Here is a 15,873-nt window from a genome sequence, read left to right as displayed (position 1 = left end):
TCAATCATAGTCTAGGGCCAATGGTAGGAGTATATATTCTATATCATTGCCTTTCAGACATTGTTATATATAGTCATAGTCAATCAATTAGAATGTTAGAGTCAGACAGAACCTTAGAAGTTATCCAATCCAATCTCCCATTATATGGATGAGGGAACTGGAGGCCAAAGGTAGTAAATAATAGGATAAGACATGTGGCTAGTTGGGATAGGACCTAGATCAGAACTCCAGATTCCTATTTTTCCAAATCATTTGGCTTAGGGAAAATTCTCTGGTTTGGAGGTTAATGAAAAACAAAAGCATTTTAAAGACATAATGACCAATGCTAATTTCTGAAAGAGATTTGCCATCTTTGGCCCATGGTCAGGGAGAAGCTTCTGTTGCTAATAGAAGCTAAATCTAGATTTTCAGCTCATTTGTCCATTCCCAGCTGAACTCCATTTAAAATGAACAGGAATTCTGCCTGGGAAAAGGATGCAGAATCAGGCCCCAAGGGTTTCTTTTGTCTCTGAATAATATATCCAATGAAAATCAAGTGGTTTTATATATGCCTATGTCTAAAAATAAAACTCTCTCTCACAGGCAGTCTAAAACATGAAGAAACATAATTAGAGGAAAGGATTTTTCTCAATCTACTAGTTCTTTCTTTAAAACAAAGTTAAATCTTTCGAATATCCCCTGTAGACAATGGGTTTTTGCTATATTGTCCAGTCCCATAAAAAAGAACCAAAGAATCTCCTCAGTATCCTAAATAGTTATTAAAGCTATGTATTAGAACAGCACATTTGATTCCTGATTATATGTCAAAAGTAACATTTATTAAATATTTATGGTATAGTCACGCTTAAAGTGTATAACCTAAAAACATGAACTCTCAATTTCTATTGCTCTGGACTCAATTTGGTGAGTTAAGGGATTAGGAATGAGATTTATGGAGAAGCCAAAGGCTACATTTGTTTATGATAAATATTTTAAATATCTGTCATAAAATGTGGCCAGCTGTGTCATGTACTTTAGATAACCAATTTCAATTTTTTTAAAAAACAGATTCTCCCACACATGCTGTTTTCACACAGTTTACAGAAAACTGAAACCATTTTGTCATAGACCAATTGGCTTAAGTTTCTGAAGATAATACATTGGGGTTCTTTAAAACAAACAAACAAGCAAACAGCAATGTTGGGGACTATGACTGTGTAATTAAATTAGCCAAGTCTTATCACAGGTTTTTGTTGTTCATTGTTGGTTCCTTTCAGAGAAAAGGGTACAACTTGCCACATGGCATAGACAAACCTAACTTCTGTTATAACAGGGATTTCCTGTATTATATTATTTCCTTTCTTGTATTTTGATTCTTATTTTTGTTCTATAAGAAGATCATGCTTCTGGGTTGTGAAACTTCAGTGGTGACTTCATCCTTAGAAATTGAATTAACTGAATTACCTTACCCCAATAATTTTTTCCAAGTACAAGTGAAGATAATTTTGGGGGGATGCAGGGCAATTTGGGTTAAGTGACTTGCCCATGGTCACACAGTTAGTATATGTGTCAAGTGTCTGAGGCTGGATTTGAAGTCAGGTCCTCCTGACTCCAGGGCCAGTGCTCTACTCACTGCGCCACCTAGCTGCCCCCAAGATAATTTTCAACATTCATTTTCATAGGATTTTGAGTTTCAAATTTTTCTCCCTCTCTCACTTTTCTTCCCCCTCCTCAAGACATCATGCAATCTGATATAGGTTATACATATGCAATCATGTTAGATATATTTCCACATTAGGCATGTTGTGAAAGAAGAATCAGAACAAAAGGAAAAAAAACACAAGAAAGAAAAAGACAAAAGAAAGTGAAAATACTGTGCTTCGATCTGTATTCGGACTTCAAAGTTCTTTCTCTGGATGAGGATAGCATTTTCGATCATGAGTCTTTTGGAATTTTCTTGGATCACTGTATTGCTGAGAAGAGCTAAGTCTTTCACAGTTGATCATCACATACAACCTTCTTCTGGTTCTTCTCACTTCTCTCAGCAGTAGTTCATATAAGTCTTTCCAGGAGTTTTTCTGAAATCTACCTACTCATCATTTTTGAAATTTCTTTTCTTAATTTAGTATTTTATTTTTCCCCAGTTGTATGTGAAAACAATTTTTAACATTCATTTTTAAAACTCTGAGATCCGAATTCTCTCCCTTCCTCTACCCCTCCCCCATTGAGAAGACAAGCAGTTCAATATGGGTTATACATGTTCAGTCAGGCAAAACATATCCATAATAGTCATGTTGTGAAAGAAAACATAGACAAAAAAACTCAAGAAAAATAAAGTAAAAAAAAGTATGCTTCAATCTGTATTCAGACAACATCAATTCTTTCTCAGGTAATGGATAGCATTTTTCATTATAAGTCCTTCAAACAATTTTTCCATATCCTTGCTAACATTTATCATTTTCTGTTTCTATTATATTAACCCATCTGATAGGTATGAGGTGGAACCTCAAAGTTGTTTTAATTTGCATTTCTCTAATCCATAGTAATTTAGAGCATTTTTTTTCATATGACTATAGATATCTTTAACTATTTCATCTGAAAACTTCCTGATCATATCCTTTGATAATTTCTCAATTGCGAAATGACTTGTATTCTTATAAATTTGCCAGTTCTCTATACAGTATATTTGAGAAATGAGGCCTTCAGAAACACTGGCTGTAAAAATTGTTTCCCAGAATGTGAGGGGGTGGAGCCAAGATGGCAGTTGGAAAGCAGGAACTAGTGTGAGCTCCCCGCCAAGTCCCTCCAAAAACCTATAAAAAATGGCTCTTAACCAATTCTAGAACTTCAGAACCCACAAAATAGCAGAGGGAAGCAGGACTCTAGCCCAGGACAGCCTGGATGATCTCTGGGTAAGGTCTATCCCACACGGAGCTGGGAGTGGAGCAGAGCAGAGCCCAGCGTGGGAGGCGTGGATCAACCAGACCAGGAGCCGGGCAGAGCGTGCGCTAGCTCCCTGAATCAGTGAGCTGCAGCAGTTACCAGACTTCTCAACCCACAAACACCAAAGACAACAGAGAAGGTTAGTGGGAAAAGCTGCTGGGGACAGAGTGAAAGAAGGAGTTTGGGTTTGGCCACTGCCCCAGCGGCAGCTACAGAACTACAGCTGCAGTTGCTTCCAGCCCCAGGCCCACCTGGTGGGAGGAATTAAGTGGTGGATCAGAGCAGGAGTGAAGAGCCTGCTGAAGATTTAAGTCCGGTCCAGGTTGGAGTTCTGGGGGAAGGAGGAGTGCTGGTGTGGCAGAGCTGGCGCATTCCCTGAAGCTTGGAACATAGTACTCTTTACAAGCAGTCATACCCCGCTGAAAAACTAAAGGGTCAAGTAAGTTGGCTGGGAACATGGCCAGACAGGGAAAATGCACCCATATTCAGTCTCAGACTTTGGAAGCTTTCTTTGGTGACAAAGAAGACCAAAACATACATCCAGAAGAAGTCAACAAAGTCAAAGAGCCTACAACAAAAGCCTCCAAGAAAAACATGAACTGGTCTCAGGCCATGGAAGAGCTCAAAAAGGATTTGGAAAAGCAAGTTAGAGAAGTAGAGGAAAAATTGGAAAGAAAAATGAGAAGGATGTGAGAAAACCATGAAAAAAAGTCAGTGACTTGCTAAAGGAGACCCCCCAAAAATACTGAAAAATATACTGAAGAAAACAACACCTTAAAAAATAGACTAACTCAAATGGCAAAAGAGCTCCAAAAAGCCAATGAGGAGAACAATGCCTTGAAAGGCAGAATTAGCCAAATGGAAAAGGAGGTCCAAAAGACCACTGAAGAAAATACTACCTAAAAAATTAGATTGCAGCAAGTGGAAGTTAGTGACTTTATGAGAAATCAAGATATTATAAAACAGAACCAAAGGAATGAAAAAAAGGAAGACAATGTAAAATATCTCATTGGAAAAACCACTGACCTGGAAAATAGATTCAGGAGAGATTATTTAAAAATTATTGAACTACCTGAAAGCCATGATCAAAAAAAGAGCCTAGATATCATCTTTCAAGAAATTATCAAGGAGAACTGCCCTGATATTCTAGAGCCACAGGGCAAAATAGAAATTGAAAGAATCCACCGATCACCTCCTCAAACAGATCCCAAAGAGAAATCTCCTAGGAATATTGTTGCCAAATTCCAGAGCTCCCAGATCAAGGAGAAAATACTGCAAGCAGCCAGAAAGAAACAATTTGAGTATTGTGGAAACATAATCAGAATAACCCAAGATCTAGCCGCTTCTACATTAAGAGATCGAAGGACTTGGAATACGATATCCTGGAGGTCAATGGAGCTAGGATTAAAACCAAGAATCACCTACCCAGCAAAACTGAGTATCATGCTCCAAGGCAAAATATGGAGTTTCAATAAAATAGAGGACTTTCAAGCTTTCTCAGTGAAAAGACCAGAGCTGAATAGAAAATTTGACTTTCAAACACAAGAATCAAGAGAAGCATGAAAAGGTAATCAAGAAAAAGAAATTGCAAGGGACTTACTAAACTCAAACTGTTTTGTTTACATTCCTACATGGAAAGATGATGTGTATGATTCATGAGACCTCAATATTAGGGTAGCTGAAGGGAGTATGCATATATATATATATATGAGTATGTATGTATGTATATATGTATGTGTATATATATATATATATATATATATATATATATATAGAGAGAGAGAGAGAGAGAGAGAGAGAGAAAGAGAGAGAGAGAGAGAGAGTGGGCACAGGGTGATTTGAAGATGAAGGGAAGATATCTAAAAGAAATAAAATCAAATTAAATGATGAGAGAGGAATCTATTGAGAGAGGGAGATAGGGAGAGATAGAATGGAGTGTATTATCTCGCATAAAGGTGGCAAGAGGAAGCAGTTCTGGGGGAGGAGGGGGGAAGGCAGGTGAGGGGGGAATGAGTGAATCTTGCTCTCATCAGATTTGACCAGAGGAGGGAATACCATACATACTCAATCGGGTATCTTATCCCGCAGGAAAGAAGGAGGAAGAAGATTTAAAAAAGGGGGGTATGATAGAAGGGAGGGCAGATGGGGGTGGAGGTAATCAAAAACAAACACTTTTGAAAAGGGACAGGGTCAAGGGAGAAAATTCAATAAAGGGGGATAAGTTAGGAAGGAGCAAAATATAGTTAGTCTTTCACAACATGAGTATTGTGGAAGGGTTATACATAATGATACACATGTGGCCTATGTTGAATTGCTTGACTTCTTAGGGAGGGTGGGTGGGAAGGGAAGAGGGGAGAGAATTTGGAAATCAAAGTTTTTTAAAAACAGATGTTCAAAAACAAAAAAAATGTTTTTTGCATGCAACCAGAAAATAAGATACACAGGCAATGGGGCATAGAAATTTATCTTGCCCTACAAGAAAGGAAGGGAAAAGGGGATGGGATGGGACTGGGCTGACTGGGGAACAGGGCATCCAGAATATATGCCATCTTGGAGTGGGGGGAGGGTAGAAATGGGGAGAAAATTTGTAATTCAAACTCTTGTGAAAATCAATGCTGAAAACCAAATATATTAAATAAATTAAATAAAATTTTTAAAAAATTACAAAAAAATTGTTTCCCAGTTTCCTGCTTTCCTGCTAATCTTAGTTGTACTGGTTTTGTTTGTGTGAAAACTTTTTAATTTAATGTAATCAAAATTATCCATTTTGTATTTCATAACGTTCTCTATCTCTTGTTTGCTTGTAAATTCTTCCCTTCTCCATAGACCTGACAGGCTAACTTTTCCTTGTTCTCCTAATTTCCTTATGGTATCACCCTTTATGCCTAAATCATGTGCCCATTTTGACCTTATCTTGGCATATGGTGTTTGTTATTGGTGTATGCCTAGTTTCAGCCATACTATTTTCCTGTCCCAGCAGTTTTTATCAAATTGTGAGTTGTTAACACAGAAGCTGGAGACTTTGGGTTTATCAAACAGTAGATTGCTATAGTCATTGACTAATCTGTCTTGTACAGCTAAACTATTCCACTGATCCACCAAATAATTTTGATGATTCCACTTTATAATATAGTTTTAGATCTATAGTTTTTAGAGCTAGGCCACCTTCTTTTACATTTTTTTTCATTAATTCCTTTGATATTCTTGAACTGTTATTCTTCCAGATGATTTTGTTATTATTTTTAGCTCTATAAAATGGCTTTTTGGTAGCTTGATTGGTATGGCACTGAATAAGTAAATTAATTTTGACAGAATTGTCATTTTTATTATATTAGCTTGGCTTATCCATGAGCAATTGATATTTTTGAAATTGTTTAGATCTGACTTTAGTTCTGTGAAAAGTGTTTTGTAATTGTGTACATGTAGTCCCTGGATTTGTCTTGGCAGATAGATTCCCAAATATTTGATATTGTCTACAGTTACTTTAAATGGAATTTCTCTTTCTATCTCTTCATGCTGTGCTTTGTTGGTAATACATAGAAATGCTGATGATTTGTGTGGGTTTATTTTATGTCCTGCAACTTTGCTAAAGTTGTTAATTATTTCAAGTAGTTTATTAGTTGATTCTCAAGGATTTTCTAAGTATAACATTATATCACCTGGAGCATCTCCAGTTGTCCTGATCGATATCTGGCCACTGGACCCAGGTGGTTCTGGAGGAGAAAGTGAGGCTGGTAACTTTGCACAGCCCTTCCTCACTCAAATCAAAGTCAATTGCAAGTTATGTCATCATCTCCCTGAAGTCATGGTCCTCTCTGAGAATAAAGGACAAACCACGTGTCTTCTGGAAAGAGTGATAATTTTGTTTCTTCATTGCCTATTCTAATTCCTTCAATTTCTTTTTCTTCTCTCATTGCTAAACTATCATTTCTAGTATGCTATTTAATAATAGTGGTGATAATTGGCATCCTTGTTTCACCTCTGATCTTACTGGGAAAGCTTCTAGCTTATTCTAGCTTAAGTATATAGCACTTATCATTTTAAGGAATGCCCTCTTTATCCCTATGCTCGCTAATGTTTTTAATAGGAATAGATGCTATGTTTTGTCAAAGATTTTTCTGCATATATTGAGATGATTATATGATTTCTCTTACTTTTGTTATTGAAATGGTCAATTATGCTGATAGTTTTCCCACTATTAAATCAAGCTGCATTTCTGATATAAATCCCACTTGGTCATAGTGTATTATACTTGGAAAAAATTGCTGTAATCTCTCTGTTAATATTGTATTTAAAATTTTTGTATCAATATTCATTAGGGAAATTGGATCTATAATTTTCTGCTCTAGCCTTTTTCCTTTACTCTGCATTTCTCTATCTGCTTTCAATGTATTTCTTGTAAACAATATGTTGTAGGATTCTGTTTTTTAATCCACTTTCCTACCTGCTTCCATTTTGTGGGAGAGTTCATCTCATTTACATTTACAGTTATGATTACTATGTATTTCCCTCCATCTTCTTTTTACCAGTTTATACTTTTCCTTTCACCCTGTGCCTCTTCACCAGTGTTTTACTTCTGGCTACCACCTCCCTCAATATGCCTTCCCTTCTATCAGCACCCCATTTCTTTCCCCTTTCCCCACCTACTTCAATACAGGGTAAGATAAAATTCTACACCCAGCTGAATATGTATGTTATTCCCTCTTTGAGCCAAATCAGATAACAGTATGGTTCAAACTTCACCCCTCCCTTCTTTTCCTCTTCCGTAATAGGTCTTTTGTGCCTCTTTATTTAATGTTTCACTCTGTCTTTTTGTACATTCAATCATTACAAAATCCATTTAGAGGTTTGGTTTAACACTGTTTCTGAGGGAAACTTGGGATAGTTCAGACAGTTCCTTGGCTTCTCTCCACCATCTTGGCTCCAAATTAGTTGAAAATTAATTCAACTGAACTATGAGTTAAATTAGTCAATGGTAGATAATAAAATAATCTTCAGTAAGCATCCTAAATTCCAGGTGGCCCAACAAATAAAAATCCCTTATCTAGACCAGTATACTAAGAAACATAATTTACACTTTTCAAAGTTGACAATAGGTGGATTGTCATTGTGGGTCTGTAATCATTAAGCCCATTGTGTGATATTACTAGGTATGCTTCCACTGGGGGCCTTAAAATGAATGTGATTTAGTTAAATCAGCTTATCTTTCATGCCATTATTCAGTTTTATTTTGTAATTTTCAAATTATATCCACATTTGAACCTTATGAAACCTTATGAGATACTAAAGGCAGGTATTATTGTTCTCAATTTCCAAGAGAGGCAACAGGGATTTAACATTAAGGCCTCTTCAAGGGAAGTGAAGTGATTTGCCTAAGGTCAGGAAACTAAGTTGCAAAATTAAGAGTAAATGACAGCTTTTCTTTATTACATAAATAGCATTGATTTAATCTTCATTAATTGTTTGTTTTACCCTAAAGATAAAGATATTGGAGCACATTTTAGGGCTCTAAAGGAAAGTTTTTTTGCCTAAATTTTCCCTAGATCATTTTCAATATAAATAACTCCATACAACACATAATTGATACTATTTTTAATGTTTCAATGACTTAAATATAATCAATAAGCATATGCTAAGTAATTCCAAGTCTTTGATAATAAATTTTTTTGTACTAAATCTTTAGAATGAAACACACTTTCATGGACATGGTCAATTGTAGTAACAATTTGGCTAGCAGCTGTTGAGGGGTGTAAGGCCCAAAAAGACTAGCAACAAGAGCTGCCAGCACAGGTTATTTGGAACTGCTTTACTAAGGAAAGTAACATTAAGGGTGTAACAATCTTACTTTAATTTAACATACAAATATCATTCACTTAGTTCAGGAGGAAAAGCCAGCACCCCGAACTTCAGAGCATACACAAACAAATTACAAACATGCACAATACAAACAGACCAAATCACAATTCATAGTTGCCAGGAAAGCATCAACATCTGGGTTTATGAGGGGGGGGAGCTCTTAACGAGGCTTACCCAGAGTCACACACGACTCTTCCAGTGAGTGAGAGCCCCAGACAAAACGCCAATCTTTGAACTTTTATACTCTGTTCAGGGCTCAAAGGATTCACACCTAATCAGCAAAAGGGCATGAGCCTGGGGTTTTACATTTTAGTTATCAAAAAGGGTGTATGCCTGGAGCTTTGCACCTAGTAAGACTCAATCAAATACACTTAATTAATTTAGCACTCCAAAACAGTAAAGGAGTCCCACCTTAATTACCAATACACCAACATAGGAATTTATCTTACTTCGCTAGGCATATTTGTTACAAGTGCTTTGGTTTTCTATTTTTCCCCCGGTGATGGAGGGAAGGGACAGCGGGGGAAAAAAGTTCCTGTTAATTAAAAAAAATCTAATTTAGCTAAAATAATGTTATAAATTTTCTTTCAAACATAAAGCAGGCCTGTAGTAGACTAAAAATTCAGTTAAAAGGTAAGGGAATTACAATTAGCAGGAAGCATTTGTGTGATCAACAGAGGCAGGAACAGAAGCAAAGTTGTCCTTAGATTATGATAGACCATGAGGACAGGAAAAAAAGAAATAGATGAGGAATTAAGGGAATAAATGATAAGCTTGGCAAAGAGGCAGTATATGGGAGAATTCAGTTATCCAGAAGTCTATCAGAGCTTTCTCTTTGACAAAAATAGGGCAACTAATCATTTATTTACTGCTTTTAGTGATAATTTCATTCTTTAGAAATTGGGAGATATGTGAGGAATTGGCTTTTGGATTTCATTTTTAGTAACAAGAAAGAACTTCTGGCTGGTAAAGAAATGATTGGAGACTTAGAGGTGAATAACTACTCTATCTTCTTAGAATTCATGAAAGTAAAGGAGATGAATGCCATGCATAGTCTGAAATATACCCTATTCTTTGGAATAATGAATTTCAAAGGTCTCAGAGACAGGGATCCCATGACTTCAAATTCTAAAGAGGAAGTCATGCTAGGAAGGATGTCCTCAAGACTGAAAAGCTGAAAACACAAAGAAACAATGTTGATGGAGAAAAAAAGGAAGAAGTGACTAAAGATACTGTTGTGGTTGCACAAGGACCTCAAAGACAAGACAAGATTGTGTGTGTGTGTGTGTGTGTGTGTGAAAGAAAGGGAGAGAGAGAAAGAGAGAGGATGGCAAGCACTCTAGGTTGAACCAGGCACAGATCTACAACTCATATCAAGATAAGCCTCAAATTGTTACATGACTTAGATATAAAGGATGACATTATAGATAAATTAAAAGAGCAAGGTAACTTTTGGATCTTTGGATAGGGGAAGAGTTCATGACAAAACAAAGCATAGAAATGATCACATAAACAATTGTGTTTGGGTAATTTTAAAAAAATTATATGGATAAAAGTAATTTGGCTAAAATTAAAAGGGAAGTTGTTGGCTGGGGGAAAAATTGCAAGATGTTTTCTTAGATAAAGGGGTAATTCCCAAGAAACAGGGTGAACTAATTAAAAGTTATAGGAATAATATCTATGTCCAAATTGGCAATTTTTCAAAGGACATATAACACAGTGCCTACCTCCCAAAAGAAATGCGATAGACTCAGGGTGCAGATAGATTGCAAGGATCAAAGTATATATTTTTGAACATGACCAAAATGGTGATTTGTTTTGCTTGACTTTGCATATCTGTTACAAAGTTTTCTTCGACTTTCTTTTTCTAAGGAGTTAGATGAGGAAGGAAGAGAAAATAAAATTTTGTTAATTAAAAATAATTTATTTTAAAAATTATCACAGAGAAAAATGAAAGGAAGAGCAGGAAGGAGGAGACTCCCAGATGCAAATCTACAGTCCTTGGAAATGTAAAATTTTACATTTGGATTAAAGAAATAAACTTTAAAGAGGCCTATCTAGATAACAATTTGAATGAGATCTAGGGATTTAGTAGACTGCAGGCTTAATAGACATCCATCAAGCAGCAAACATTTATTAGGTGCTGACCTACTGATGTGGCAGGCAATACCTTAGGGTTATGAGAGTAAAGATGTTAAGGTTATCTTAGGTTGCATTACATGAAACTTAGTTAATAGGACTTGGGACATTATTACCCTACTGTACTTTGCCCTTGTAAGGACATATTTAGAGTATTTCATTTAGTTTTTGGTGGCATATTTTTGGAAGGACCTTGATTAACAGAAGGGTTTCCTAGGACAGATGATCAGATTGGTGAGGAGCCTTGAAATTGTACCAAATAAATATTAGCTGAAGTAACTGAGGATGTTCAATCCAATAATAATAAGACTTTTCAGGTACACAACAGATGTCAAGTATTTAAAGGGTTGGAATAATAGAAGAGGCAATAGATTTGTTTTACTTTGTCACAGAGAGTAGTACTTTATTAAGTAGATGTTATAAAAATAAGTTTGATGTAAGGACGACATGTCTAATAATTAGGTTTATAAAAAAGTGAAAGAGGTTGCTTTGACAGGTAGTCTTTTCCCTTTCACTGGAAACTTTCAAGAAAAGGCTTGATGACCATACATTGGGCAGGGATATCTAGGTCAGGTGGGTAAGACTAGATAGCCTGTAAGCTCCCTTCAAACAAGAAGATCCTATCCTCTATCCCTTTTGACTACTGAATTATTAAATTGCCTCTTTATTTATGATGAGATTGTATGACAAATTTAAGCTTCTTTTACGTGAAATGTTGGAACAGGGTTAGATGTGTTTGGACATTCATTTTCTTGGCAAGAAATTCCTACAGAGAATACTCTGTATATTCAGTTCTTTTACATGGTATATCAACATACTAGGTCATTATTTATCATTAATCTACTTTTTTGAGGTGTTCTTTGGTTCCTAAGGTGGTTTTTGTATAAAAAAATAGGCAAAATCAAAAACTATGATTTTTTGAAGTTGTCATCATCATTTCATTTTTAACATTTTAATCTTAATTTTTAAAATTGCAAACTTAGCAAACATTAACAAAGATAAATATTTTCATATATAAATGTAGCATCCTGTTATACTAATAAGTTTAAGAGCAATATAATGATGACCCCTAAGGCTCATATGATCCTTTCTGTTTCTTTAAAGGGGTTATATTAAAGAAAAGTTAGAAGTGTAGTCACATTTGCTCTGAGCCCCAGTTAGGAACATTAGTACAATTTAGGTAGAGGATTGGAGCCCTTCCTTAATTTTATTTTATATTTATCTCTAGCTACCCCATGGCCTCTTTGTGGTTGAATTTAAGTTTAGGTTACTAGAAGTATTTGTATTACTAGCAGCAGATTATATTATTCCGTTTGTTAATAGACAGATAGTGAAAGGGTAAGTTGGGAAAAGAATCCTTTTCATGGAAATTCCTTCAGTCCTTGAGGAGGTGGTACCTGTCCTAGGCTTCTGCTTCTGCCCTTATCAATAACTTCCTTCTTGGCTACCACTCAGTACTACATTCTTATTCAAAGGAAGTTATAGAAAAATGGAAACATGACTCAGGTTCCCTTGAAGTGGCAAACAAAAACATTTGTTTTATTGTATTTTCAAAGGGAAAACAAGTTTCAGAGATAGGCATTTGGTCTTCTAGTACTTTTATGAGCATGATACACACTTATAATAAGGTCACTATGAAAATAGCTGTAGCTCATGTATCAACATCATTTATAAAAGAAGAGTTGGTAAAGTCCAAAAAGTCTTCAAAAATAGACCCTCCAAATGAAATCAATATATATTTTCATACTTGTTGACTTTAAGGCAAATGTGACTATAGGAGAGGACAATGAAAAATACTTTGAAAAAATTCATTCTAAAGCATCAAATGGGAGAGCTAAATGGCTTGCAGACTATCAATAAATCTTATTCCTATATGTCATGAATACTTTTATCAAGAAGAATCAAGAAGCACCTTGTATCAAATACCAAATAATATTGTGAAACCCAAAATTGTTTACATGTTAACAAAAAATGATTGGTTACTGATGCAGTAGTTACTTCTGAACCAGCAATTTTTATTCATTAGACCATTTTTGCCTTTTAAACGAAAAGTAAAATCCATACTAAATTAGAAATAAATGAAAATGAGAAGAGACAGCATGCAAATTAGACAACTCCAACCCAACCTATTTAAATAAGAGACTGATGCCAAAATATTTTAAATATATAAAAAACCAGAAATTTATATAGATCCATCCGTCCCTCCCTATCCCTATCAGCTTATACCTCTCCTTCGTTTTTTGGTTATACTCTTTGAGAAACCCATCTACAATTAGTGCTCCCATTTTCTTTTCTCTCATTCTTTTCTTAGCTCACTGCAATCTGGCTCCCAACCTCACCATTCAACTGAAACTACTCTCTCTAAAATTACCGATGATCTATTAATGACCAAAAGTTATGCCTTTTTCTCAGTTGTTACATTTCTTGACCTTTCAGAAGCCTTTATTGATCACCCTCATCTCCATGATAGTCTTTTCTCTTTTGATTTTCATGACACCATTTTCTCTTTGTTCTTCTCCTACCTCCTACTCATTCCTTTCTCAATATTTTTTTGCTGGATATTTATATAGATCATACCTACTTATATTGAGGATACCTCCAAGGCTCTGTCCTGGGCACTCTTCTCCCTTACTGTTTTACTTGACAATCTCATTAGCTCTCATGGATTAAAATATTATCTCTATGCAAATGATGCTCACATCAATTTATACATATGCAATTTATACATACCTTTCTCTTCTCCTTTAGTGTTGATTCATCTCTCTCCTCCTAGTTGTGCAGACTTGCATTCTAGGTGTTATTTTCAACTCCTCACTCTCTCCTCTCTGCCCATATCCCCTCAGTTGCCAAGTCTTGTTGATGTATTTTTCATATCTTTGGTATGTACCTCATTCTGCCTTCCGATGTTGCCACAGGGCTGATTCAGTCCCTCCTCACCTGATAACTGGACTATTGCAATAGCCTGATGGTTTGTCTCCCTACCTCATATCTTTCCCCACTCCAGTAATCCTCTATTCAGCTATTAAATTCATCTTCCTAAAGTGCAGTCTGACCAGGTCAACCTCTGCCCTGCTCTGTCATTCAATAAACTCCAGTTGCTCCCTGTTACCTCCAGGATCAAATATATAATCCTTTGTTTGGCTTTTAGAGTCTTTCACAACATGCCCTCCTCCTACCTTTCCAGTCTTCTTATACCTTACACCCTCCCCTCCAGCCCCACATATTTTACAATCCAGTGACATTGGCCTCTTTGCTTTTTCTTACATACGATGCTCTCTGCATTACGCTATCTCTCACATTTGCTCTTGTGAGAAGGGGAGAAGGAATGAATATTTATAGCCCTGATTTCTGACAACAGAACTTGGTAATTCCAGGCAAAAGTTGCCTCATGTAAGATTTATGGAAGAACAGTGTAGAACTTGGCAGGGCCCCTAGAACCTTGGATAAAACTCTCATTGTGTACCTGAGGGAATGTGGAGAGTTGTGAGAATCAAGCATACTTTTCGTGACCTTGAGTCTTATGAATAGGTCATCTCTTTTTGACAAATTCCTTATTACCCACCTACTTGACTTGTTCCAGATTTTGTAAATAGCATACCTGCTTCCCAGTGATCCCTATACAATTTGTTATTAGAGGTCAGTTTTTGTGTGCCAGTACAGTGATAAATTCTGCTGGTTTTCTTCAGTATCCTGTAGTGGCATATACTGGACTGGGAAACCATTTGGCTAGGAAAGTAAACGTTTAATATGTATTTGCATGACTCTTTAAATGGGAATTCCACAGAGGACCTAAATCAAATAATTATGTGTTTCACACTCACTATAAGAAATACAGAATATACATTGGATATCTTTCCTTTATGAGCCCCTTGGATAGCCATATTCAGGTGTACCAAAATGCCGGTCTGCACCAAAGAATTGCAGAATCTCAGAGATGAAAAGGAGCTCAGAGGCCCATCAAGTAAAACCTGTGCCTGATCAGGTATTACCTCTACAAAAAGAGGTAAGGTGATAAAATTTAAAGAGCTCTAAAGTCAAGAGTCAGAGGATCTGAGTTTTAAATCCTATCAAATACTCCTGTTAACATCTTATTAAATACTTTAAATTCTCTCTGGGTGATCTTGCTTAGGTCACTTCACCACTACTGGCCCCAGTTTCTTGAGCTATAAATTGAAGGAGTTGGATTAGATAATCTGTAAGGTTTCTTCCAGTTCTAAATCTATGATCCTTCGTAAGTCATCATCTTTTCTCTATTTTGAAGAGTTCAAGTTCACCTTCTAAGGTGACTCATTCCACTTTTTGGGGGGACAACTCTAATTGGTAGGAGACATTTTTCCTTATATGAAGCCAAAATCTTCTACCCCATAACTTTGACTTATTTGCTTCTAGTTCACCCCTCTCTGGTGACAAGCAGAATAACTCTAACTCCCTGTCTCACATGACAACCCTCTGATCGTTTGTAGTCAGCTATCATGTCCTTCTTAAGTAATTTGTTGCCCAGGTTTGACATTCTGAGTTCATTCAACTGATTTTCAAAAGTCATGGTACTCAATTTCTTCATTATCTGTTATATTCCCCTCAACTTCTTGATATTCTTTGTAAAGAAAAGAACACAATATTCCGTATAAGATCTGACCATTCCTCAGTATGAACACCCTGCTTTTCTTAATTCAGTCTAGGATCAAATTAGTTTTTGGCTGCCATGTCACAATGATTACATACCAGAGTCATAGTCTGTTACCCTTGTTGTCTATTATCTTTAACCTAATGTGTTACATAACAATGTCACTTCCATTATGTAGTTTGGAAGTTTATTTTTTGAATCCTAAGGTAAAGCCTTTTACATTTATCCCTATTAAATTCAATCTCTTAAGATTTACTAGAATATTCTAACTTGTCAAGATATATTTGCACCCTGATTGTCATCCAGTATATTAGCTATCACAACATCATATC

The sequence above is a fragment of the Trichosurus vulpecula genome, chromosome 1, assembly GCF_011100635.1.
Source record: "Trichosurus vulpecula isolate mTriVul1 chromosome 1, mTriVul1.pri, whole genome shotgun sequence".
NCBI classification, from domain to species: domain Eukaryota; kingdom Metazoa; phylum Chordata; class Mammalia; order Diprotodontia; family Phalangeridae; genus Trichosurus; species Trichosurus vulpecula.
The sequence above is the reverse complement of the archived record's forward strand: the minus strand, read 5'-3'. Positions refer to the sequence as shown.